This window comes from Thamnophis elegans, chromosome 5, assembly GCF_009769535.1.
Source record: "Thamnophis elegans isolate rThaEle1 chromosome 5, rThaEle1.pri, whole genome shotgun sequence".
Classification (NCBI taxonomy): domain Eukaryota; kingdom Metazoa; phylum Chordata; class Lepidosauria; order Squamata; family Colubridae; genus Thamnophis; species Thamnophis elegans.
Window position 1 is genome coordinate 94,941,403 of NC_045545.1, and position 25,748 is coordinate 94,967,150.

Consider the following 25,748-nt stretch of genomic DNA (forward strand, 5'->3'; position numbering starts at 1 on the left):
ACACTAGAATTAAAGAGCAACACCATACAAGTGCAATCATGTTACTTTAAAATCTAGCACATACTGTATTCCCCCCCTCCCCCCTAGGACCCCACCTCCCTGCCCCCCCCCCCCGACTTCCCAGAGCCCCTACACGGTGTAGCTTCTGGTGCTTTGAAGAATAGGCAGGCCCCCCTCTTCTGGGCTCTGCACTGACATGGGGATGCATGCAGCATGTCAGAAAACGGCCCATGCAAAGAACAGAACAGAATAACAGCGTTGGAAGGGACCTTGTAGGTCATCTAGTCCAACCCTACGCTCGATAACACCATTTTTGACAGATGGCAGTCCAGTCTCTTCTTGAAAGCCTCCAGTGGTGAAACTCCCACAACTTCCGAAGGCAACTCCTGTTCCATGGTTGGATTGTTCTCACTGTCAGAAAATTCCCCCTTATTTCCAGGTTGAATCTCTCCTTGTTCAGTTTCCATCCATTATTCCTTGCCTGGCCTTTGGAAAATAGCTTGACCCCCTCCCCTCCTCTCTGTGGTAGCCCCTCAAATATTGGAAGAGCTGTTATCATGTCTCCCCTGGTCCTTCTCTTCACTAGACTAGCCATGCCCAGTTCCTGCAACCATTCTTCATATGTTTTTGACTCCAGGCCTTTAACAATCTTAATTGCTCTTCTTTTTTTACCCTAAACTTTCAACATCTTTTTTTCTTTTCATATGTTGGCCAAAACTGGATGCGCTACGCCAATGTATGGGCTTAGTAATGTGCCATTCGGTGCAACTGGAAAGCATCACATTGTGGAAAAACAGACCCGCACTTCACCTCTTGGCCACGTGTGCAATGTGGCTTGTCTAATCTGGCACTCTCTTTTTTTTTTTGGCAACATGTTGAGTTCCAGAGGGAATCCAGATTAAGCCAGGAATGGCCAGTGGCAAGACAGGGAGGCATTTAATGGACAGAAGTGCTTTGGTGTGTATGTATTTGTGTGTGTGTGTGAGATGACAAGAGTGTTGTTGGTGGTGCAACCATTTAAAATTGGAAGCTGTAGATGGCCAGAGCATGTGACTGTCATTGAAAAAGCCATCAACAAGCCGCAGGGTTAGGAATACCCCTATTGACAATGGTTGGGTGTCACTGAATGAATTCCATGTTGACCTCTGGGAAAAGGAATTCCCCTGTTTTCTCTCTCTCTCTCTCTCTCTCTCTCTCTCTCTCTCTTTTTATAGCAATAGCAGTAGACTTATATACCGCTTCATAGGGCTTTCAGCCCTCTCTAAGCGGTTTACAGAGAGTCAGCATATTGCCCCCAACAATCTGGGTCCTCATTTTACCCACCTCGGAAGGATGGAAGGCTGAGTCAACCCTGAGCCGGTGAGATTTGAACCGCTGAACTGCTGATCTAGCAGTAGCCTGCAGTGCTGCATTTAACCACTGCGCCACCTTGGGTCTTTTAAAGAGTTTTATTATTTTTTCCATCTTTCCTTATGCAGTGTGTCATCTGGGTACAAATATCCCTGTGCAACATCGTTCCTCTTTTGCCAAATCTTCCACATTCATATTAACATTATTTCCCTAAGTTTAGTATTGTAATATATTGAGCCTTTAAACATCATGGAACTCTCCATTTCTCTTGATATCTTCTAGCAATAATATCATATCGACATTAAACATCGTTATTCTCATCATAGACATACTAACAGTTTTCATCTTATTTATATCTATGTGTATTATCCGCTTATTTTTTAGTTTTCTTCATTTCCAAACTCTTTTTTTTTTCTCTCCAATCATTGGTAAAATGCTTCCCAAATCATATAATGTTCAGTTTGCTCTTTCTCCTTAATTGGAATCCCGCTGTTTCTCAATCTGCATCAGTGGTGGGATTCAAATAATTTAACAACGGGTTCTCTGCCCTAATGACCATCTGGGTAGGTGGGGCTCGGTGGCCATGTGACTGAGTGGGCGTGGCCAACTCAATGTCACTCAGGTCAACGGGCGCTTCGCCTTAGCTGTGACAATGTAATAAGGGTTAACCGGAGAGGCAGTTTCTGTAAGCAGGGCAATAAAGATTAGGCTAGAAGCAACACCAGAATGTTTCCTTCCTGCCTTCCTTACAGGATTAGCCCTGCAAAGTGGAAAAAAACAAAAGATTTCTTCCAACAACCGGTTCTCTGAACTGCTTAGAAAGTTACCAAATGGTTCTCCCGAATAGGTGCGAACTGGCTGAATCCCATCACAGATCTGCATGTATGGACATTTAATGCTCAGGGGAATTCTGGGAGTTGAAGTCCACAAGTCTTTAAGAGTTGCCAATGTTAGACATGCCTTATGTCAGTGATGGCTAACCTTTTTGTTGCTGTGTGTCGAAAGAGTGCACGCCCCCTCCCCTGCACCCATAATGGAATATGTGCGTGATACTTCCCTGCATGTGCTCTGCGTGTGCGACACCCTCTCCACCCCCACCCCGTGCCCCATTTTTGTCCTGGAAGGCCTCTTGCATCAACCTGGAAGCCAAAATGGGGCATGGGGGGGGGGGAGAGGCTGCGTGGAACCCCAAAATACAATGTGAGTGTCCCCCACCCATGCACCCCGTCCCGTCCCCTGTGCATGCATGCACACATGTCCCCCGCATGTCCCTGTGTACCAAGTTTGGTTGAAATTGGTCGAGGCATTCCAGAGTTATGCTGGAACATACATACATACAGCCATTTTTATTAGATTAAAAAAAATAAACAAATAAGATTAATTAATAATATAAATATGATATAATAATATAATATGAATATAAATTGTGTGTGTGTGTGTGTATGTATGTATGTATGTATTATGTCACAACCCCTGCTATGCCTAAATATGGGAGGGAGCATACTGCTTCCCTTTTCTGTCTATCGGCTCACTCTGGGAGCCATCCCGGCAGAAAGCCATTTTTTTTATGTTGCCTTGTTACATTAGTGTTGCATTTGTGCTTTATTTATTTATCAGCACAAATGCAACCAATATATATATTGTTTGTTGTCATAGATTTTCACGGGTGTCGGTATGCTGGTTTTGTTGTATTTGGGTCTTTTCCCGTGTAAGATTGATATTGTCTTGGCGACATTTCGGCGAGGTCCCATTCGCCATCTTCAGGCTGGTGTTTTCGGCTTCGTGCTTATGGGAGTAAAGCGTGGTCCGTCTCTATAAATCTTGGTGGGGTGTGTGTGGAGTGCTGGCTTTGTTGCTGTAAGTGGGTTGATTGGCTGTGTAGTTGCATCCTGATTGGTAGAATCAGGATTAGGACTTCCTAATCTGCAAAAACCCCAATGGCCTCCTAAGACACATCATCTATCGGGAAAAAAACCACACCAACCGCTACTTAAACGCACAATCCAGTCACCACCCTGCACAGATCAATAGCAGTAGTAGACTTAGCAGTAGACTTATATACCGCTTCATAGGCCTTTCAGGCCTCTCTAAGCGGTTTACAGAGAGTCAGCATATTGCCCCCAACAATCTGGGTCCTCATTTTACCCACCTCAGAAGGATGGAAGGCTGAGTCAACCCTGAGCCGGTGAGATTTGAACCGCTGACCTGCTGATCTAGCAGTAGCCTGCAGTGCTGCATTTAACCACTGCGCCACCTTGGCTCATACAGATCAACTCTGTAGCCAAGACCCTCATCTCCAGAACCAAACGCCTAGCCGACAAAGACCACCTGAAAACTGAATTACACACTCTCACAAACATATTAATCTCCAATGGATTCCAAAGAAAAACAATTACCAACCTAATCCAAAGGGAGACTTCCCCCAAGAACCGAGACACAGAACAGGACAACGACATCGCCCTCCTCCCTTACATCAAAGGCACCACGGATAAAATCAGCAAAATTCTCCACAAACACAATATCAAAACAGTCTTCAGCATTGACCAAAAAATAGCCAACATCTTAAGAAACCCCCAAAGACAAAATCCAGCTAGAAAACCAAGGAGTCTATGAAATACCATGCAAAATCTGCCCTGCAACATACATTGGACAAACTAATAGGAGAATAAACGCACATATCGCAGAACACAAGAACACAGTAAGAAAAAAAGAAAAAACTTCCTCCCTTTTCCAGCACCTTAAAGCAACAGGACATGAAATTGATTTTGAAGGAACCAAATTACTCTCCAAAACTGAACGCTTCAACAAGATAATAATTATAGAAGCCATCGAAATAGAGAAACACCCCCACAACATGAATAAACGTGATGATACCTCCTGCCTACCAGACATCTGGAAACCAGCCCTAGTCAACAAACGATCCCCATCCACCACCCAGGCTGTTACAACACAAGAGAACAACGGCCACACAGCCAGCACCTCAGCCTGCCGCCTGGGGAATTCTGGGATTTGAAATCCACTCATCTTAAAACTGCCAAGGTTGTGAAACACTGCTTTAGAACAGTGTTTCTCAACCTTGGCGACTTGAAGTCCTGTGGACTTCAACTCCCAGAATTCCCAAGCCTGCTGGCTTGGGAATTCTGGGAGTTGAAGTCCATGGGACTTCAAGTCACCAAGGTTGAGAAACACTGCTTTAGAACAACTCCCTTGGCCCACTCTAGATATATTTGCACTATACCTCCCATCACCCACCCCCAAACTGTCCTGGACATTGTAGTTCAGGCAAGAAAAGGGATTTTTACAGCCTGTCAGAAGGCTGTCCTTTGCAAGACACCGTAGCCGCCTGCAAATTGTTTGAAGTGACATTCATCCCATTCTTGCTTGGGGGGAAAAAATCAAATCTTATTATCCAGGCTGAATATACCACTCTTGTCTTTCTTGAATTCCATCAGCCAAATGACATGGCTTTGGGATTTCTTGTCTGTTGCAAATTTCAGGGATGCAGAGTCTTTATGACACAGCTGTGAAGTTTGCAGAGGAAACACAAATGAAAGATTCCTCTTTTTTTTTAATGCTGTCGAATGCCTTTTAGCCTCTAAGAGATGGATCTGCCTTGAAAGTAGCTCATGTTGATCAATGGAGCAGACTCAAACACTTATTTTCTGTGATGTCATAAAACGGTTTAGGATAATCCTAGACCTGCGATGTCAAACTCAAGGCCCGAGGGGCCGGATAAGGCCCACGGGGTGCTTTGATCTGGTCCGCAAGGCCAGCCTGGAACCAGCAAAGGACCAGCCTATGGTGCGGCGACTCTGAGCTCCGTTTTCGCTGGCAGAGAGGCTGCAGGACGCCGTCGTAGCGCAAAATGATCTCCGTTTTCGCTGGCAGAGGGCTCCCAAAACATACTAAAAACAAAACCAAAGGAGAAATGTTTCCCCTTTTGCATTTGAGCATGCAAGAAGGGACAGGAAAGGAGAAAGGGGAAAGAGGAAAGACAAAGAAAAAGAAGGGAAAATGGGAAGAGAGCAAGGAAGGAAAAAGAAGAAAAGGGGAAGGAAGAAGAGAAGGAGAATGAAAAGGGAAGGAAAAAGAAGGAAGGGACGGAAGGGAAGGAGAAAGGGAAAGAGGAAAGACAAAGAAAAAGAAGGGAAAATGGAAAGAGCAAGGAATGAAAAAGAAGAAAAGAGGGGAAGGAAGAAGAGAAGGAGAATGAAAAGGGAAGGAGAAAGGGAAAGAGGAAAGAAAGAAAAAGAAGGGAAAATGGAAGGAGCAAGGAAGGAAAAAGAAGAAAAGAGGGGAAGGAAGAAGAGAAGGAGAATGAAAAGGGAAGGAATAAAGGAAGGAAGGGAAGGAGAAAGGGAAAGACAAAGTACAAGAAGGAAAGATGGGAAGAGAGCAAGGAAAGAAAAAGAAGGAAAGAGGGGAAGGAAGAAGAGAAGGAGAAGGAAAAGGGAAGGAAAAAGAAGGAAGGGAAGGAGAAAGGGAAAGAGGAAAGAAAGAAAAAGAAGGGAAGATGGGAAGAGACCAAGGAAGGAAAAAGAAGGAGGGGAAGGAAGAAAAAAGGAGAATGAAGAGGGAAACAAGAAGAGGAAGGACGGAAATTATAATAAGAGTGAGGGAGGGTCTCAGAAGTTTTGCCTTAGCACTTGGCCACCATGGACTATGGACACGGTCAGGGGTGGTGTTCACTTACTTACCCTACCGGTTCTCAAATGTGGGCACGCACTCATGCTTCGCTCACCCCATCCACGCATGTGCTCAGCCTTCCGCACATGCACTTCGGTCACGCGTGCAGCTTGTACGCATGCACATGGCTTGAAAACAAGCCTAAATAGGGTGGCCTAGAGCCCACCCACGATTTCCACAACCGGTTCCGGCGAACTGATCCAAACCGTCTGAATTCTATCTCTGGACCCAGCCCTCCAAGGTCAAACAGAACCCTGAGGAGACCCTCAATGAGATGGAGTTTGGACCCAGCCCACACTACGTTCCCAAAAAGATGCATTGGGGGGGGGGGGATAATAATAATGGAAATGTGTATGTATGTGTGTGTGTGTATACACACACACACACATTCTAACCCCCTCCTCCGTCCAGTAACGAATGCCAAGACAAGCTTCACTGGAATGTCACAGCACTTTATTAGCAAGACACCAAAACCTCGGTGGCTGAAAGCCAAGCATAACAAACAGATAAGAACCTTGGCAGCAACTCAGACTTCGACAGATAACAGCTTCTCCAGCGTTAGGAATGACGTCGAATCCTGCAAAACCAGGCTCCTCCCAGTCTCTCTTTAAATACTATCTTGAGAGGAGCCTAATGACAATCACCTGGGTCCAGTTATCTTTGGTAACTGTGTAGCTGCTCTCTAGGTCGATCTGCCCGGCATCCAGGAACAACTCCTTGTCTCCTCTCCACTGGTCCAAGGCTCAGGCGCCTCTTGGTGGCCAACCAGCCTCTCTGCGCCCTGCTCGGAGTCGGAATTCTGTCCAGGGTCCTCCACATCCTCCAGAGCCGACTCATAGGGCCCCTCGCTGTCAACATGTGTGTGTGTGTGTGTGTGTATTAATATGAAAGATGTTTATTGCAAATGTAACAATTAACATAATCAATATTAAACTGAGTCTACCCAGATGCTGAAATACACCATGTAAGCTAAGCAGAGAGAGTGGAGAGGAGAGGAGGGGAAGAGAGGAGATAGGAGAGAGGGAAGTAGAGTTGAGGAAGAGTAGGAGAGAGAGAATGAGTGGAGGAAGGAGAAGGAGAGAGGAAGGAGAAGTAGAGAAGAGAAATGGCAAAGGGAAGAAAGGAGCTGGTAGGGAGGAGGAGAGAGGGAGAGGAGAGGGAAATAGAAGGGAGAGGAAAGTAGGAGAGAAGGAGCGGAAAGAGGAGAAGGAGAGAGGAAGGAGAAGTAGAGAAGAGAAACTGCAGAGGGAAGAAAGGAGGTAGGGAGGAGGAGAGAGAAGGAGAGAGGAAGGGAAAGTAGAGAAGATGGATGGCAGAGGGAAGAAAGGAGGTAGGGGGAGGAGAGAGTGAGAGGAGAGAGGGAAATAGAGGGGAGAGGAGAAGTAGGAGAGAGAAGGAGCGGAAAGAGGAGAAGGAGAGAGGAAGGGTAAGTAAAGAAGAGAAATGGCAGAGGGAAGAAAGGAGGTAGGGAGGAGGAGAGAGAAGGAGAGAGGAAGGGAAAGTAGAGAAGATGGATGGCAGAGGGAAGAAAGGAGGTAGGGGAGGAGAGAGTGAGAGGAGAGAGGGAAATAGAAGGGAGAGGAGAAGTAGGAGAGAGAAGGAGCGGAAAGAGGAGAATAGCAATAGCAGTTAGACTTATATACCGCTTCATAGGGCTTTCAGCCCTCTCTAAGCGGTTTACAGAGTCAGCATATCGTCCCCAACAACAATCCGGGTCCTCATTTTACCCACCTCGGAAGGATGGAAGGCTGAGTCAACCCTGAGCCGGTGAGATTTGAACAGCCGAACTGCAGAACTGCAGTCAGCTGAAGTAGCCTGCAGTGCTGCATTTAGCCACTGGGCCACCTCGGCTCCGAGAAGGAGAGAGGAAGGGGGGAGTAGAGAAGAGGGATGACAGAGGGAAGAAAGGAGGTAGGGAGGAGGAGAGAGAAGGAGAGAGGAAGAGGAAGTAGAAAAGAGGGATGGCAGAGGGAAGAAAGGTAGGGAGGAGGAGAGAGGGAAATAAAAGGGAGAGGAGAAGTAGGAGAGAGAAGGAACGGAAAGAGGAGAAGGAGAGAGGAAGGGGAAGTAGAGAAGAGGGATGACAGAGGGAAGAAAGGAGGTAGGGAGGAGGAGAGAGGAAGAGAAGGCAGGGCTGTTGTGGAACAGATACGATGTATGGAAAGCAGAAGAGCAAATGAAAATTATTGCAGGTAGATGGTGAGAAGAATTGATATAATATTGGATAATACCTGACTGTCAAGATGTAATGATATACTTGTGGATATTTATATGAAAATAAAAAAAATTTAAAAAGCGTAGGAAAAAACCAAAATTAAGTTTGACCACCCCCCCCGCTCTAGACCGTACATTAGACTCTGCATTAAAAGAAAGATTATTATTTTTGCTGATGCGCTTCCAGCATTCAACTCTTTTGAAAGACTAAACAAATGCTTTATGATCATTTTGTTAAGTTCGCCCGATTTGAAGTTTGTGGTACCTGGGTTCGAAACATTTTGCCCTGTGGATGCCCTGTTTCACCCAGTTAAAGTTTACAGGGATGAGATCTGTAATAATATGTAAACTTCAGTGTGTCAAACAAAGCTTAAAAACAACCTTATGATGAACACCCCCCCCCCAAGAAATTAGGCAGTTTTACAACAGAGTTACTTTGCCGAGGTGGCGCAGTGGTTAAATGCAGCACTGCTGGCTACTTCAGCTGACTGCAGTTCTGCAGTTCGGCTGTTCAAATCTCACCGGCTCAAGGTTGACTCAGCCTTCCATCCTTCCGAGGTGAGTAAAATGAGGACCCGGATTGTTGTTGGGGGCGATATGCTGACTCTGTAAAGCGCTTAGAGAGGGCTGAAAGCCCTATGAAGCGGTATATAAGTCTAACTGCTATTGCTATTGCTGTTGCACGTAACTAAACCAGCTTTCTACAACCGTTTATGTCCGTGATGGGGAACCTATGGCACGCGTGGCACAGGTGGCATGCAGAGCCCCGTCTTAAGAGCATGCGAGCTGTTGGCCCAGCTCAATGCCGCACACGCGCGCATGTGCCTCCCCCCAGCCAGCTGGATTTCAGGTCTCTTCTGCGCGTGCACAGGGAGAGGGGCATGTGCATGGGGCGGGGGTGTATGTGTCATGTGTGCATGCGGGGGTCACGCCCGCATGCACACAGGGGTCAGGCGCATGATGGGTGCACGCACGAGCTTTCGGCACTCTGCCGGAAAGGTTAGCTAGCCCTCCCTGGTTTATGTCATTGGCGTAATGATGTCATGGTTTAAACTGGTTTATAGGATGACATCATTCAGCAAGGACATCACTCAGCTTAATTGGCAGGTGGGAATAAGGCAGTGTTTCTCAACCTTGGCAACTTGAAGATGTCCGGACTTCAACTCCCAGAATCCCCCAGCCAGCGAATGCTGGCTGGGGAATTCTGGGAGTTGAAGTCCGGACATCTTCAAGTTGCCAAGGTTGAGAAACACTGGAATAAGGGACACTCTGGCAGCATAATCGGTCACTTAAATCAAGATTTCCTTTGTAATTCAGTAATGAGTTGAAGTGGGTTGTGAAGAGGCAGCCCAGTGCTCCTCGTGTGCACCGCACCAAATTGAGTTCAGGTACCTGCTTAATATAGCCGTGGCTTCTCTTAGCGTCTCGCCATTCTTAACGGCTTATATTGCTCATGATTCTAAGCCCTTTTTTGTGTTAATGTTTAGGCTTTCAGAAGAGTTCTAATGCTGGAAGCATATCAGCCAAAATAATAATCTTCCTTTTATTACAGAGTCTTAATCTACACCCTAGGATTATCGTGCCAATGCAGCTGTTGTGTTGCCATTGTAACCTCTCTGGCTTTTGTTTGAATGAGCCGTTTCGATGATAATGCAATAATTATAGTTGGCGATAATTGTAGAGGCCAAAACAATTTCTCCCTGCTCGGTTATGAATGACGGAATCGAAGAAAGACTCAAGTACTCAGGAAGTCCTCGGAGTAGGAGCACAATCGAGCCCCAAATTCCTCCCGCCAAGCGAGACAGTTGTTAAGTGAACTTTGCCCCACTTTATGACGGTCGCTGTATCCCCCAGGAACATGGTCCTGCTGGCAAGGAAAGTCCACAGGGAATCCACGTTTCACTTCAACAACGGCGTTACTAACAGAACAACTGAAGCAATGATTTACTTCCCAACAGTAAAATTGGCAAAACTCCCTTAACAAATGTTTCACTTAACAACAGGGCTCGATTGTGGTCATAAGTCGTGGGCAACCTCTTACGATACTGCAGCTCCGGAAAGTTTGCGGACAGGATCGTCTCCTTGGGTGAGAAATTTGGGATCCAAGCCGACCGTCATTCTCAAACCGTTGCTGCATTTTGCTTGCTGCCAGCAAGGTTAAAAAAAAAAAGGGTTTTTTAAAAACTAGGATATGTTAAGCATATTGACATGTAGCGGAAATACACCAAGGAGAGGAGGAGTGGGAAACAGAAGGGAGAAGAAAGATGGGTAGAGAAGGATAGGAGAGAGGGTAAGGGGGGAAGATGAGAAGGATAAGGAGGAGTGGATTGTAGAGAGAGGAGCAGTAGAAAGGGAGGGGAAGTAGAGTAGAAAAGGATGATGGAGGGAAGATAGAAAGTTGGAGGGTGGTAGAAGAAAGAGGTGTATGGAGAGCAGAAGAGCTATAATGGGTTTCTATTTTTCTGGGCATTGTTGACAAGAGGAACTGATGTAATTATTATTTAATACCATATGATACGGGCTATGTATAGTATACATGTGAGTGTGTGTTATGAAAATGAAAATGGAAATATTCATTAAAAAAAAAAAGGAGGAATGGTGGTTTAGCAGCCTGGCGGCTCCCTCTGATAATAATTGCTTTGCTTCTTGCAAGGTTGCTGTGTGCCTAGAAAAAGCATGGATGAAGGGGAAGATAATTATGTGAGGATTGAGGTTTAATCCAGGATTGGTCGTGGTTTGGAGTAGGGCAATCCCATTGTCTGTTGTTGTTGTTTTGGCTCAAGCTACAGGGACAACTTAATGGCCCAACCTTTAAATTTGAGGGCCTTAGCATTTAAGACCTATAGCAATGATGGCTAACCTTTTGGGTGCCCTGCCCAAAGTGCGCACTCAAGCATGCACGCAACCCCAAAATGCATTGTGAGCACCTGCCATGCACGCGCCCTGCAACCCCCACTGGCCATTTTTGGCTTCCAGGTTGGTGCAGGAAGCCATCCAGGCCCAAAACGGGGACGCATGTGCGCAACCCCCAAAATGCAATGCGAGCACCCCCCACGCATGCACCCTCCCCATATGCATGCGCACGTCTCCTGCAGGCACCCCCAGCAAGCGCCCCACCCCCCCTCACATGCACAGCAGAGACTCGAAGACCAGCTGGCCAGCAGGAGGTGGGCTGGGGTGACGACTGGCATGCCCGCCGAGTGGACTCCGTGTGCCACCTGTGTCGCACGTACCATAGGTTCGCCACCACGGTTCAATGGAAATTAAGGAGCCAATTTTTTTTTTGAAACGTTGACCGCTTTTCTAACCAAAGATTCTCAAAATTATGAGACAATGGTTATATAATGCAAGGTCAAAGGCGACACGGGATATGTGTGAAAGATAGAGGAATGCCCTCTTAAGATACAATACAATACAATACAATAGCAGAGTTGGAAGGGACCTTGGAGGTCTTCTAGTCCAACCCCCTGCCTAGGCAGGAAACCCTATACCGTTTCAGACAAATGGCTATCCAACATCTTCTTAAAGATTTCCAGTGTTGGGGCATTCACAACTTCTGGAGGCAAGTTGTTCTATTGATGAATTGTTCTCACTGTCAGGAAATTCCTCCTCAGTTCTAAGTTGCTTCTCTCCTTGATTAGGGGACTGGAGGCTAAAACATATGAAGAACGGTTGCAGGAACTGGGTATGTCTAGTTTAATGAAAAGAAGGACTAGGGGAGACACGATAGCAGTCTTCCAATATCTCAGGGGTTGCCACAAAGAAGAGGGGGTCAAACTATTCTCCAAAGCATCTGAAGGCAAGACAAGAAGCAATGGGTGGAAACTAATCAAGGAGAGAAGCAACTTAGAACTGAGGAGGAATCGCCTGACAGTGAGAACAATTAATCAGTGGAACAACTTGCCTCCAGAAGTTGTAAATGCTCCAACACTGAACGTTTTTAAGATGTTGGATAGCCATTTGTCTGAAGTGGTGTAGGGTTTCCTGCCTAAGCATGGGGTTGGACTAGAAGACCTCCAAGGTCTCTTCCAACTTTGTTATTCTATATTCTAAGTAGAACTGGCCATCCTTGAGGAAGAGGTTATATACATAGAACCAACCACCAAACAACAAGAATCCAGGTGTTGACACCATCCCAAAAAAACCCACCTGGAATCGGAAGAACAATAATATTGGAGAGTATTTTTTCCCCCAGAAGGCTAAATGTGGTCTATTATTCTTCTGTTCCTTGATCCTTTGCTTCTGGCTAATAGTGACTTCTCCGGTCTTGGAGATGAAATCAGGTCATAGAGTCCAAGGTTAGACCACATGTGTGGTCTCCACAAGATCCCAGAACTTGGCCCCCAGATCCTCCAGGGAAATCTCAGCAGCTGTCAGCTGTCCCAAGTAAAGCAGACAGGAAGCAGGATGAGATGAGCTAATTCTGCTTTATTCCGAGGCTGCATTGAATGGAATCCCACGAATCTGAAGGCGCAAATTTCGCACTGCCCCTTCATTGTTTGATCCATTAGGATGTGTCTTTCCCCATGTTTCTTTTGTCTGGTCCTTTAGCCACTGGGGGCTTCTGCCTCTCTGGTCTGATTGTTTCCTAGGCAGCATCTCTTCCCTCCCTCCTACAAGGTCATTCACACGTTCTATTGCGGGCCGCTGCTTTCTCTGTCTCCTGTTCTTCCGCTTCTTGGCAGAAGATCAAGCTAGGAGGTCCTAGCTGAGAGGACAAAGGCCTGTGAAAGTCAAGGACGACTGGAAGATTGTTGGGGTGGGTAGATGCATGGATGGATGGATATCGGAGATAGATAGATGGATATGATGGATAGGTAGGTGTTGTGGCTCGGTAGGAGCCTTTGGAGCTGCTATCAGACTGAGATCTCCTGTGAGTGGTTTCAGGATGCTCACAGGAGTAAATAACAATCAGCTGTGGCTCGTTAAGGATCTCCTGCAGATAAAAGACTGATGGTGCCACGCCTTAGTTGCAGAAGTCAACGTCGTTCGTTCGTTCGTATCGTTAGTTCCGTTCGTGTTCTAGTTCGTGTTCATGATTCAAAGAAGCACTTGGATAAGTGATTTGCTTTATGTAAACTTGGTTGCTGTGAGAGTTTGTTTTTGCATTTGCTGTTTAACTTTTTGCCAGAGAATTTATCTATGTTTATTTGGGCTCGCAGCCAGCAAAAGCCGGGGACTGATAAAGCCCCCAAGTTCTGGCTGCTCCAGCAGGCCGGGGGGCTTGTGAAACATTCACCCCCACGGAAACTGTGAATGTTGCGTTGTTTTTTTTAAGTGTTGTCTTTGTCTAGTTATATTCCCCTTCCCTTGTCTATTGTGAGCCGCCCGGAGTCCTTCGGGAGTGGGCAGCACACAAGACAAATAAATACAAAATACAATATAATACAAATACAAAAGGGGGGGGACGAACAGGATTTCTACGAGGGCTGGATCAGCACTGTAGTTCTCCGGTTAGCTGGGGGCAGGGAGGGAGGGAGATGGAACGGATGCCTCCTGAAGCACCCTGCCGGCAAAAACTATGCCTTGGGGCCGTCCAGGCCCCAAAACAGGGTGTAAGGGATCTTGAACATGCCCCTGCGCCCCATTTAGGCTGCCAGAGGTACCGCGGGTCAGATTTAAGCACCCTGCGGGCCTTGAGTTTGACATTTGCCTGTTTTAAAATGTTAGAAGCGACGTTCGATGCATTTTCCAAAGATGTATTTATGCAGCCAGGTTTCATTTTATACGCTCCTTTCTTATTAAGAGGTCGAATCAGCCCCTTGCACGCCGGGAGACAGTTAGAGAAATGATCAAGAGGTTCATAGAAGGGAGCCGAGATGGCGCAGTGGTTAGGGTGCAGTACTGCAGGCCACTTCAGCTGACTGTTATCTGCAGTTCAGCGGTTCAAATCTCACCGGCTCAGGGTTGACTCAGCCTTCCATCCTTCCAAGGTGGGTGAAATGAGGACCCAGACTGTGGGGGCGATATGCTGACTCTGTAAACCGCTTAGAGAGGGCTGAATCAATTCCATCAACCAATCAAGATGTGACAACACAGCCAACCAATCCGTTTAAAGCAACAAAGCCAACATTCCACACCATACACAAACCTATATTTATAGAAAAAACGGCAGCTCCGATCACGCTTTGCTTGCACAAGCACGAAGCCAAAGGCACCAGCCTGAAGATGACGAGTGTGACTTTGTCGAAACATCGCCAAGATACTGTCAATCTTACACGGGAAAAGACCCAAATAGGCCAGGACCTATATATGCAGTGCTTTACCTTCTATAATTCATTTGCTATTTTTATTTCCTAAGATGGGAATTCAAGTGCCGTTTATAAATGGAAACAGATTGCTTAGGTGGCATTCGTAATGGGGGGACCGTTCCTGATTCCCAAGGAAGAGTCTTCCCTCTTCCAAAAGATAGATAGATACATAGATATTTTATTTGTATGCCGCCCTTTTCCCTGGGGGGACTCAGGGCGGCTCACAGTTCAGGGGGAGGGAGGACAAACCATGTTAAACACATAAAACAATACATTGTTAAAAGCACAACATTCATACAATTCGGGTGGGGTCAATATCTTTAACCCCAGGCCTGTCGGGACAGCCAGGTTTTAAGGGCTGTGCGGAAGGTCTGGAGGGTGGTGAGGGTACGAATCTCCACGGGGAGTTCGTTCCATAGGGTCGGAGCTGCCACCGAGAAGGCTCTCCTCCGCGTGGTTGCCAGTCGACATTGACCGGCTGATGGAAGTCGGAGGAGGCCTAATCTATGTGATCTAATTGGTCGAGTGGAGGTAATTGGCAGTAGGCGGTCTCTCAAGTACCCAGATCCAATACCATGCAGGGCTTTGTAGGTGATAAGTAGCACCTTGAAGCGTACCCGGAGATCGACAGGTAGCCAGTGCAGCTCGTGGAGGATAGGTGTTGTGTGGGTGAAACGAGGTGCACCCACGATCGCTCGCGCGGCCGCATTCTGGACTAGCTGAAGTCGCCGAATACTCTTCAAGGGCAGCCCCATGTAGAGCACAAAAGGGGAAGAATCTCTTAGGCCAGAGGTGTCAAACTCAAGGCCCATAGCTCAGTTCCGCCCCACGGGGTGCTTAAATCTGGCCCATGGGAGCAGCCTGGAAATAGCAAAGGAGCAACCCGTGGTGCCTCTGGCAGGCAAAACGGGGGACGGGGGGGCGTATGGCCAACCCGCGTCCCATTTTTGGCCCCGATGTCCTCCTGCAGTAGCCTGCTGCCCAAAACAGGGCGCGGCGGGCATGTGCGGGCACCCGTACCCCATGTGGGCAAGTAGAGTGCTGCAGGAGGCCATCCATGCCATAAACGAGGGGGGTTTAGGGGGTTGTGTGTGCATGCGCAGCGGGCGGGGGCGCATGGCATAATGGGTGTGGGCACATGCACTTAGCTTAACCATTCACTGCCCGATACTATTTCAGACGTGGCTGTCCAATCTCTTTTTGAAAGCCTCCAGTGATGGAGCACTCACGGTTTCTGGTGGCGGGCTGTTCCACTGGTTAATTGTTAACACTGTTAGGAAGTTTCTCCTTAATTCTAGGTTGCTTCCCCCCCTCCCCCCCCCGGAGTAGTGTCCATCCATGGTTTCTTGTCTGGCCTTCAGGTGCTTTGGAAAATAGGTTGACCCCCTCTTCTTTGTGGCAGCTCCTCAATATTGGAAGACTGCTGTCATGTCCCCCGTCCCCCCTCTTGGCCTTCCTCCTCACTAGAGCAGGGATGGGCAATCTTAAACACTCAAAGAGCCATTTGGACCCGTTTCCCACAGAAAACTCCGGGAGCCACAAATCCCTTCCCATGCCTGACTATTTCCTGAGCGGCCACAAAATTAGTATATCTAGTTGAATTAAACGTTCTGCTTTCTTTTCTTGGATGTTTCATGTTTGGCCCTACTGGGGGTTGAAAAGCTCAAGAAATCACATTCCAGCGGGGTGTCGCACATTGGCAGTCGTGACGCATATTTTGAATGACAGGGAGCCACAGCAGAGGGATAAAAGAGCCACATGCGGCTCCAGAGCCACAGATTGCTGACCTCTACAATGGACTAGCCATGCCCAATTCCTGCGGGCTTCCTTCATAACTTTTAGCCTCCAGCCCAGTGGTGGGTTGCTTATCCCGTTCCAACCGGTTCGGTTGGAACGGGGCCGCGGCGTCCTCATGTACGCGCGCAGTTCACACATGCGTCTTAGCGCTTGCACGATGCTCCAGCTGCTCGCGGAGAATCGCGCAGGCGCTGTATGTGCCATGCGCCTGCGTGGAAGCGCAGAAGCCTTCAAAGACCGGTAAGGAGGGCGGGCGGGTGGTCCTTCGCCGTTCCCGGAAGTTACTTACTTCCGGGTTCGCCGACCAACCAGTTTGCGGGGACTGCCGCAAACCGGTTGAAACCCACCCCTGCTCCAGCCCCCTAATCCTCCTTATTGCTCTTCTCTGCACTCTTCCCCAGCGTATTATAACCCCAGAAAGAATCTTCCGGCTTATTTAACTGGAATGGAGAAAAGGCCTTAATTTCCTATGGATATCGTTTTGGACCCTTCCTTTCGGCGTGAGGCTCTCCATTCATCCTTGTTAACAAAAACCGTTGCCAAGCGAAAATTACTCCCCGCGTTCATTCATAAAAGCTTCTCGAATGGGTAATTCATTAAAAAAAACCTCTGCCGGTGGCGTGGAGAAGAGAGGTCACCGGGGGGGGGGGGGCGGAATGAAAAAAAAACACTGCTCGTTTTCGGTGGCGCATGTATGACAAATGTAGATAGTTGGTGAGTTGGCGTATTTTGGTGGGATAATCGTTTTTATGGTCTTTTTATTGCAAAGCTGCTTTGGCTAAACAGGAAGAATGTGTCGTAAGGCTCCCAGATGGTCTGTGGGTAAATGCAGAGCAATTAGTTCTGGTAGCAAAAACAAGCCAATATTTGGTTTTTTTTAAAAACAAAACAAAAACCAGGATTACAGAAAAATGTTTCTTGGCTCTTGAGAATAATAATAGGCACATCGGTGGAATATCACTTGAATGAGCGGGAGTAACCCCTCTGCTATATGGGGAGTCCTCTACTTACAACAGTTCACTTAGTGATGATTCGAACTTATAACGGCACCGAAAAAATTGACTTACCATCGTTTTTTCACACTTAACGACCGTTGCAGCCTCCATCCCCATGGACACGTGATTCACCTTTTGGATGCTTGACAACTGACTCACCTTTATGACGGCTGCAGTGATCCCGGGGGGTGTCACGTGTTCCCCTTTGCGACCTTCTGACAAGCAAAGTCAAGCAAACCAGATTCACTTAACGACCTTGTTACTAATTTAGCCACTGCAGCGATTCGCTGAACAAAGGCGGCGAGAAACGTCGTAAGTGTGAACCAGTGCCAAGGGTCTGAATTCTGATCATGTGACTTTGGGGGATGCCGCGACGGTCGTTAAGTATGAAAAGCAGTCATAGATCACTTTTTTCCAAATCCCGTTGTAACTTTGAAACAGTCATCAAATGAACTGTTGGGATTCAAGGATGAGCTGCAGTATAACTGAGCAACAGAGTTGGAAGGGACCTTAGAGGTCTTCTAGTCCAACCTCCTGCTCAAACCAGAAACCTTATACCATTTCAGTCGAATGTTAGTCCAATGTCTCCTGCTCTTTATAGAGACGCTGGCATATCAGAGGCCAAAATAAAACAGCTGTTTTACAGCTCGGTTTGGCAGAGTTCTGATTTAATAATTGCATGTTTCGAGAAATAAAATGACAGCCTTCGAGTTGGGTTCGCCAGCGACGTTTGCCTCGGAGGGCTAGAAGGCTTCTAGTGCTGGGTCTCTAGAGCTAAGGAGCTAGTCCTCATGAAACCTTCCTGATCCCCTGAGTGAAGACCCCTGATCTATCCCAGCCCCCTCCTCTTTTGCAAAGGTTCTCCTATCCCTGTTGCTATGGCAAATCTAGACAGCATCCTAAAAAGCAGAGACATCACCCTGCCAACAAAAGTGCGTGTAGTCAAGGCTGTGTTTTTCCCAGTTTGCAATGGATGGCTGTGAATGTTGGACCATAAGGAAGGCTGAGCATAAGAAAGAATGGAGGCCTTTGAACTCTGGTGCTGGAGAAGACTCCTGCATTGAGTCCCTTGGACTGCAAGGCCATCCAACCGGTCCAGTCCTAGAGGAGATCAATCCTGGCTGCTCTTAGAAGGCCAGATCCTGAAGAGGAAACTCAAAGACTTTGGTCACCTGATGAGAAGGAAGGAGAAGAGCCTCATGCTGGGAAAGATGGAGGGCAAAAGAAGAAGAAGGGACGGCAGAGAAGGAGGTGGCTGGATGGAGTCACCGAAGCAGTTGGCCTGAGCTTCAATGGACTCCAGAGGATGGTAGAGGACAGGAAGGCCTGGAGGAACGTGGTCCATGGGATGGTGATGGGTCGGACACAACTTCGCAACTATCCCCATTGCAAAATTTAACCACACTAGCACAGTGTTGCTCAACGGTGGGGACTTTTAAGAAGGCGGACTTCAACCCCCAGAGTTCCTGGGCGGGCTGGGGAACTCTGGGAGTTGAAGTCCCACCCTTCTTAAAAGTTCCAGCCGTTGAGAAGGGGAAACGGCACTGGCTGATGTCAAGGAAGAGGATGTGAGAGGCCCCGTCTTATGCAAAATTGGTTTCTTTGCAGGGCAATCGTCTCCTTGGCTGCGTCAAATTGATTTCCGAAGAAAGCAAAGAGGAACTTAAAAGGATTGCACAGGCCTCCCTTCCCCCCCCTCTCCACCTCTCTCTTAATAAAAAGCTAATATTTGGTTGAATAAATCTTATGGAAATGTCAACCCACGGACCAGAAGCAGGCTTTTCTCATCCCTGCTTGCAAAATATACTGTGAGGCGGGCTGGGTGAAGTTTGTGGAGGCAGGATTTCCAACTATTCGTTGAAGGACCATTGGGGTTAGAGTAACAGGGGTTCCTGCATGAGAAGGGGGTGGACTAGAAGACCCCCAAGGTCCCTTCTGACTCTTGTTCTGACCGAGGCTTCCCAAGAGCCTGAAGCAAACTCCTGGTCCCGACAAAAAACCCTTTTATTAATTTGCTGTGAATTCTGCTCATTCACATCCAGCAAAGTCTTTCAAGGGAGGATTTACAGTCACAGACCTTATCTGGCTTGGAGAGCTGCCAGGCCGATCTCTGCAAGGAGTCTTGGAGAGTCACAAACCAATAAGTGATCTAATTGTCTCCTGCAAACTCCACTCCCCTTGTCCCGACAAAAACACCTTTTATTAATTTACTGTGACGGCAAAGTCTTTCAAGGGAGGATTTACCATCACAGACCTTATCTGGCTTGGAGAGCTGCCAGGCCGATCTCTGCAAGGAGTCTTGGAGAGTCACAAACCAATTATGTGAACTAATAGTCTCCTGCAAACTCCACTCCCCTTTCGCTCCTCTTTATTCCCTCTGAGAGGGGCCATTCATCGTCCACCTGTGGCCTTACTCCCAAGTCGAGCTGGAAGGGACCTTAGAGGTCTTCTAGTCCAGCCCCCTGCTCAAGCAGGAGAACCTATGCCCGTGAATGGCGAACCTATGGCAGTCGTGCCCAAAGTGGCATGCAGAGCCATTTCTCCGGGCATGCAAGCCATTGCCCCTTGTTCTTCTGGGTTCCGGTGCGCCGGCCCGCTGGTCTTCACGGACACATGTGTGCCACAAACTGGAAGACAAGGCCGCCTGTTGCGCACAGCCCGGAAGATGATCTTCTGGTTTCCATTGCATACATGCACACGGGTTTTTTGCGCGCATCCACGCCAGTCCACCGGAAGACCAGGTGGACGATGGCATGTGTGAGCCAGAAACCAAATGATCATCTTCCTGGCATGCGCACCAGGCGGCTGCTCTTCCAGTTTGTAGTCCGCGCAAACGCGCATTCCCATTTTGGAACTCAGTGCCCAAAAGGTCCAGTCCAGGGGTGTCAAACTGGATTTCTTCAAGGCCTGGATCAGCATTGTAGTTTGTCCTCCATGGGCTGGCAGGGGGAGGGGGTTGGGGGAGAGGAGACAGGGCGGACTCCTCCTGCAGCACAGCTGGCCAAAATGGGGCACGGCGGGGGGGGGCACATGAGCCCCCCTCCATTTCCCATTTTGGCTGCCAGAGTGCTGCAGGAGGCCATCCAGGCCCAAAATGGGCTGTGAGGGGAGTGCATGAGGTCATCATCCCCCCGCACCCCATTTTGGCTGCCAGAGGCACCGTAGGTTGATCCTTTGCCACCGTATTTTTCGGACTATAAGACGCACCAGAGTATAAGACGCACCATGATTTTGTAAGAGGTAATTTTTTTTTTTTAAAAAAAAGAAGTTTTTGGCACTTTGCAGGCCTCCCAAACCCTTTGCACGCCCTCGGTTTTTTTGCAAAAGAAAATGTTGGGGGGGCATACAGAGGGTTTGGGAGGCTTGTAGAGTGTTCGTGGGGGTTGGGGGGGGCAAAAACGAGCAAAAAGGGCTCGGCTTTTGCTCATTTTTGCCCTCCGCAAGCCTCCCAAATCCTTTGCACATCCATTTTTGCGAAGGGGGCGTGGTTTCGGGAGGCCAAAACTGCTGTATTCAGTGTATAAGACGCACCCAGATTTTCACCCTCTTTTGTGGGGGAGTAGAAAAGGTGCGTCTTATACTCCGAAAAATACAGTATTAACCAGGCCAGTCCCGCAGGCCAGATCTACCCACCCCGCGGGCCAGAATCTGGCCCGCGGAACTTGAGTTTGAACCCTTGGCGTAGTCTCTTCTGCCCTCCGAGTGTCCATAAATGGTCCATCGGCTCTTCTCCCCCCCCCCTCCCCAAGAGGCAGGAGGCCTCCAAAAAAATGCTACGTCTTGGCGTTTCAACATGTCGGCCCCAAAGTCTTGCAGTCTGTAACAATAGGATGGGAAGACGGGAACTTTCTCGGTCCCCACCCTTCGCTCTTCTGCACACTGCCACGCTTCTCAAACCCACTTCCTCAGTGTGGGTTGAACTGCCTTCCTTATGTCTAGGAACCCTTCTTGAGAGCTCTCTCTCTCTCTCTCTCTCTCTCCACCGACGGCTGCCGCTTTCCCCAAAAAAGGCCTTGGGTCGTGCATTGGTTACGCCATTTCCGCCGTCCACTTCCCTTTCCTGTTAAGTAAGTTCTTGCTGCGAGCTTCCCTCTCTCTTCCTTCTCTAGTTTTCTACCGCATGGGGCACCTCTCTTCTCCTCCTTCTTCTTCTTTTTCTTCTTCCTTTTCTTCCAAACGTATTATGACAAGCTCCGGAAGAGAGCAAGAGACGCCTCGGAGAAGCTGCTTCCAGGATGGCTAGATGGGATGGTCTCGCCATGGAGCAGGTATGGCGAGGTCCTTCCAACGCATCATGCTTCCCCCTTGGTTTTTGAAGGTGCAAGGAATTACCTTGGGATTCCGACCAAGATGTTGAGGGGTTGGAGAAGGGGTGGAATGGAAAAGAACCCAAGAGATCAACCTGTATCCAGGTGGGATGGCTTGCCTTCAGAAGTTGTGGGTACTCCATCTCTGGAGGTCAGCTGGGTCTCCTGCTTGGACAGGGTTAGACTAGAAGACCTCCGAGGTCCCTTCAACTCTGCTATTTAGTTATTCTGCTTGGGCAGGGGGTTGGACTAGAAGACCTCCAAGGTCCCTTAAAACCCTGCTGTTTAGTTATTCTGCTTGGCAGGGGGTTGGACTAGAAGACCTCCAAGGTCCCTTCCAGTCCTATGATTGTATGTTCCCATCGGGTGGAAGGTCATTTAAAGAGAGATCAATCTAGAATTAAGGAGGGAGTTTCTGACCGTGAGAACAAACTCTGATGACTTCCCTCCAGAAGTCGTGGGTGCTCCATCCACTGGAGTTTTTCAAGAAAACATTGTACAGAATGGTGGTAGAGGGTTTCCTGCTTGGGCAGGGGGTTGGACTAGAAGACCTCCAAGGTCCCTTTCGACTCTCAAATTCTGTATTTCGTATTCTCAACATAATGTCTCTTTCTAATCAATGTTGGGTGAAATCTACTGTAGCTTTGCAAAGTGGACTGCTTGTTCCTATTCAAAGGGGCACTTATTTATATTTATGATTTATGCCGGAGGGCGAGTGAAAATTAATACAGCTTTGCACTTAACCCAATGTTAATGGTGCTCCAACAGGCCAGGGGTATGCCTCTTGTTCATATTTCCATGTCTTTCTCGGTGGCCCGCCACAGGTTGAAAAAGGAAAACAACAAATGTGTGATAAAGGGAGTTTTTAGTAGGTCACAAACGCTTGTTTTGCTGTTTTGTGAATTCTCCTTGTCTGAAAAGGTTTCCACGTATGCCATTAATGCAGTTAGATTTCATTTTAGGTTGTGTGAATTCAGGCAAGTACCCTGTCGGTCACGGCTTAGCAATATCAGAGACAATATCTCCGAATGCATATTGGGTTTTTGTTTTATGTTGGTAGTCCTCGACGTAACAATGGCTCATTTAGTGACTGTTCAACGTTACAAAGTGAAAAAACCACCGTTTTTTCCACACTTAATGACCGTCGCTTGCGTTCCCCGTGGTCACGCGATCAAAATTCAGGCACTTGGCAACGGATTAGTATTTATGACGGTTGCAATATCCTCGGGAACCAAGTGGGTCCAGGGGTGAAATTCAGCAGGTTCTGACCGGTTCCAGAGAACCGGCAGCGGAAATTTTGAGTAGTTTGAAGAACCGGCAAATACCACATCTGGCTGGCCCCCAGCGTGGGCTGGGAAAAGAGATTTCGCAATATCCTTCCCCTGCCACGCCCACCAAGCCACGCCCACTAGTTGAATTTCACCACTTAACGTGATCCCCTTTTGCAACCAGCAAAGTCATGGGGGAAAGCCAGGTTCACTTAACGACCGTGTTGGTAACGTAACTGTATTGATTCACTTAACAACTTGGCGGCAAGAAGGTGGTAACGAGGGAGCAAAATTCACCGAGCAACCTGTCTCGCTTAGGGACAGAAATGTTGCGCTCCGTAGGGGGGGTCGTAAGTCGAGGACTCGCTGTGTCTGGGATTCGGATATCGGCAGGCCTTAAAGGCGTGGTGAGTTGATGTGTGTCGTTATCTTAATTGAAACGACACCCTGAATTTGGTTCTTCTCTCTCCCCCACTCTGGGGTCACCCATCATTATTGAAATGGCTTATCTCAGATCTGTCCGGGAGATAAAAATCAGAACTTTATAAGTCTTTGCACGCGTGGTCGGACAGCAGAACACAGAATGCGGAAATTGCTTTGATGTGCAAACTCTACGTCAGCCGTGAAGATATCAGCAAATCTCTCTCTCTTTTTTTTAATTCTGTGGAACTTGATAGGCATAGCTGAGGAGTCATTTTAAACTATAATCTCCATATTAGACATGTGGATGCTTTTTGCTAGCTGTCTTTGGAGATTTAATCCTTGCACCTCATAGCTAAGCAGCGCCTAAAGGCTTTGAGATGATAAAACACCCATTTCTTCTGACAATTTTTAATCTTTTGAACCTGGGTACAATGATTGCTTTTTCAGCAAAGATCTTTTCACTGCCCGAAGCCTTTTCGATACGCCTATCAACACTGCCCTGTTCTATGCAACCAGGGACAGTAGAATAAGGGGAGATTTTTTTTAAAAAAAAGGCCATTAAAATTATCAAAAAGTCATTAAAATCCGTTCCTGTATTCCCTCCCAGTAAAAGAAGAATCCGTGTTGCTTCGATTTAAGACATTTCTTGCCCTTCGCTTGTCTCTTGCAAAGTAGGGGCATCTATTTTGATATAGCAGATTTTTTTTAAATTATTTTTTTCCCTTCTACAACACCTTACAGTCATTATATTTTGATTTCTCTTCTTATTTTGCTTTTAGTAAAAGTCCCTGCCCAACTTGGCGTTGGTGAGCTAGGAAAGCCAAGAAGATCTCAAATTGAATAAAGCTATTATAAGAAATAACAGGACTAGTTCAAACCCTGATTCACAAAACCTGCATTGACTATTTTTAAAAAAAAACATTTTTATTTTAATATAAACATCCATCTTCCATTAACAGTGTCATCTGGGTACAGATATTTGTGCAATAACAATTAAATTTACAACCACGTTCATTATTTAGTCTAGTCCTAGCTTAATTACCAATACCTTAAATGTTTAATACTATAACAATTCTCTTCTTGATTTATTCAACTCATTAATTGCGTTAACTCTTTAGATAACATTTTCTAATTTTTACACATCCACTTTTACTTCTAATTCTATAATTCATTCTCTAACCACCGATAAATAATTCCCATATAGTATAATAATCGGTTTGTTCTTCCTCCTTGATTGCCAGTGTTAATCTATTCATTTCTGCACATTCTTAATTTTTCCTAATCACATTCTCTTCTGGAGGGATCTCTTCACTTTTCCAATGTGTGCAAATAACAATCTTAGCTGCTGTTTATTCCATGGATAATTAAATATCATTTTTTTATCATGAGTTTCTGGAAAACCTGCATTGACCTTGGTTTGGGTTTTTTGTGTGTGTGAATGCAGCCCTTCGGGCGCCTTGGCGTGGGAAATCCCGTGCAAAAGCAAGAGAGCTTTTTAATTCTGGCTAGTTTAGCCTGCTGCGTGAATGCAATTCAGGTTAGGAGAACATGTTGTGTGAATTCAGTCCTTGTGATACGCTAGAAAGGAAGATGGGCCGCCGTCTTCCTTCTTCTTGGCAATTGTGAGATTGGCAGGGGGGATTTTGAGGGTTTCCCCTTTTTACACAGCAGCCGCCTCTCCAAGGTTTGAGGAAGAACCATAGTTACCGTATTTTTTTGAGTATAAGGTGCAGCAAGATTTTGAAGAAGCAATTTTTTAAAAAAAAGTTTTTGTACTTTGCAGACCTCCCAAAAGCAGCCAGTTTTTTGCAAAAACGGGCCTGTTTCCCCCCCCCCCAAAGGGCATGAATAGCCTTTAGGAGGCTTTGTAAAGTGCTCCTGGGGGTGCCCCCCCCCAAATGAGCCAAAACCGGGAATTTTTTCGCTCATTTTGCCTCCCCAGCCCCTAGAAGCACTCTGGAAGTCTCTTAAAGGCAATGTACGGCCATTTTGGTGGAGGCCAAAAATGCTGTATTCGGTGTTTAAGACGCACTCAGATTTCACCCTCTTTTTTGGAGGGGAAAAGGTGCGCCTTATACTCTGAAAAATACGGTATGGTTGCTCACCCAGTGGAGGTGCATTTCCAATCATGGTGGTTTGTATTCTTGCACAACAACTTTGTGGTGTTGCAGACATGTGCTGGCGTTCAATTTTCTGAGATCAAACCCAACACATCATCCTCGTCCTTATTTAACGACCCCATAATCCCTTGTGGGGTGGAGTCTGGGCAACTGAATGGAGTTAGCAAAGTGTTTTCATGGCCGGATGCCCTTCCTGTCACCAATGCGGAGTTTTGTTCAGCAGATATATTCTCTCTCGGAGAGAGAGAATATATCTGCCTCTACCTAGGATCAAACTCATCGCTTCCTGATTGTGTGACCCGAGCTCCACCTCTAAGCCACCAAATCAACCATTTGG

General features: G+C 47.2%; 1 protein-coding gene across 1 annotated transcript in view; it reads left to right on the forward strand.

Annotated features, from left to right (window-relative positions):
• Positions 1-21,328: 21,328 nt before the first annotated feature.
• RGS19 (regulator of G protein signaling 19) overlaps positions 21,329-25,748 on the forward strand; it is a 42,730-nt gene continuing 38,310 nt past the window's right edge. The window contains exon 1 of the mRNA XM_032217232.1: positions 21,329-21,561. The gene's annotated coding sequence lies outside the window, so the exon portion shown is untranslated. The remainder of the gene's footprint in view (positions 21,562-25,748) is intronic.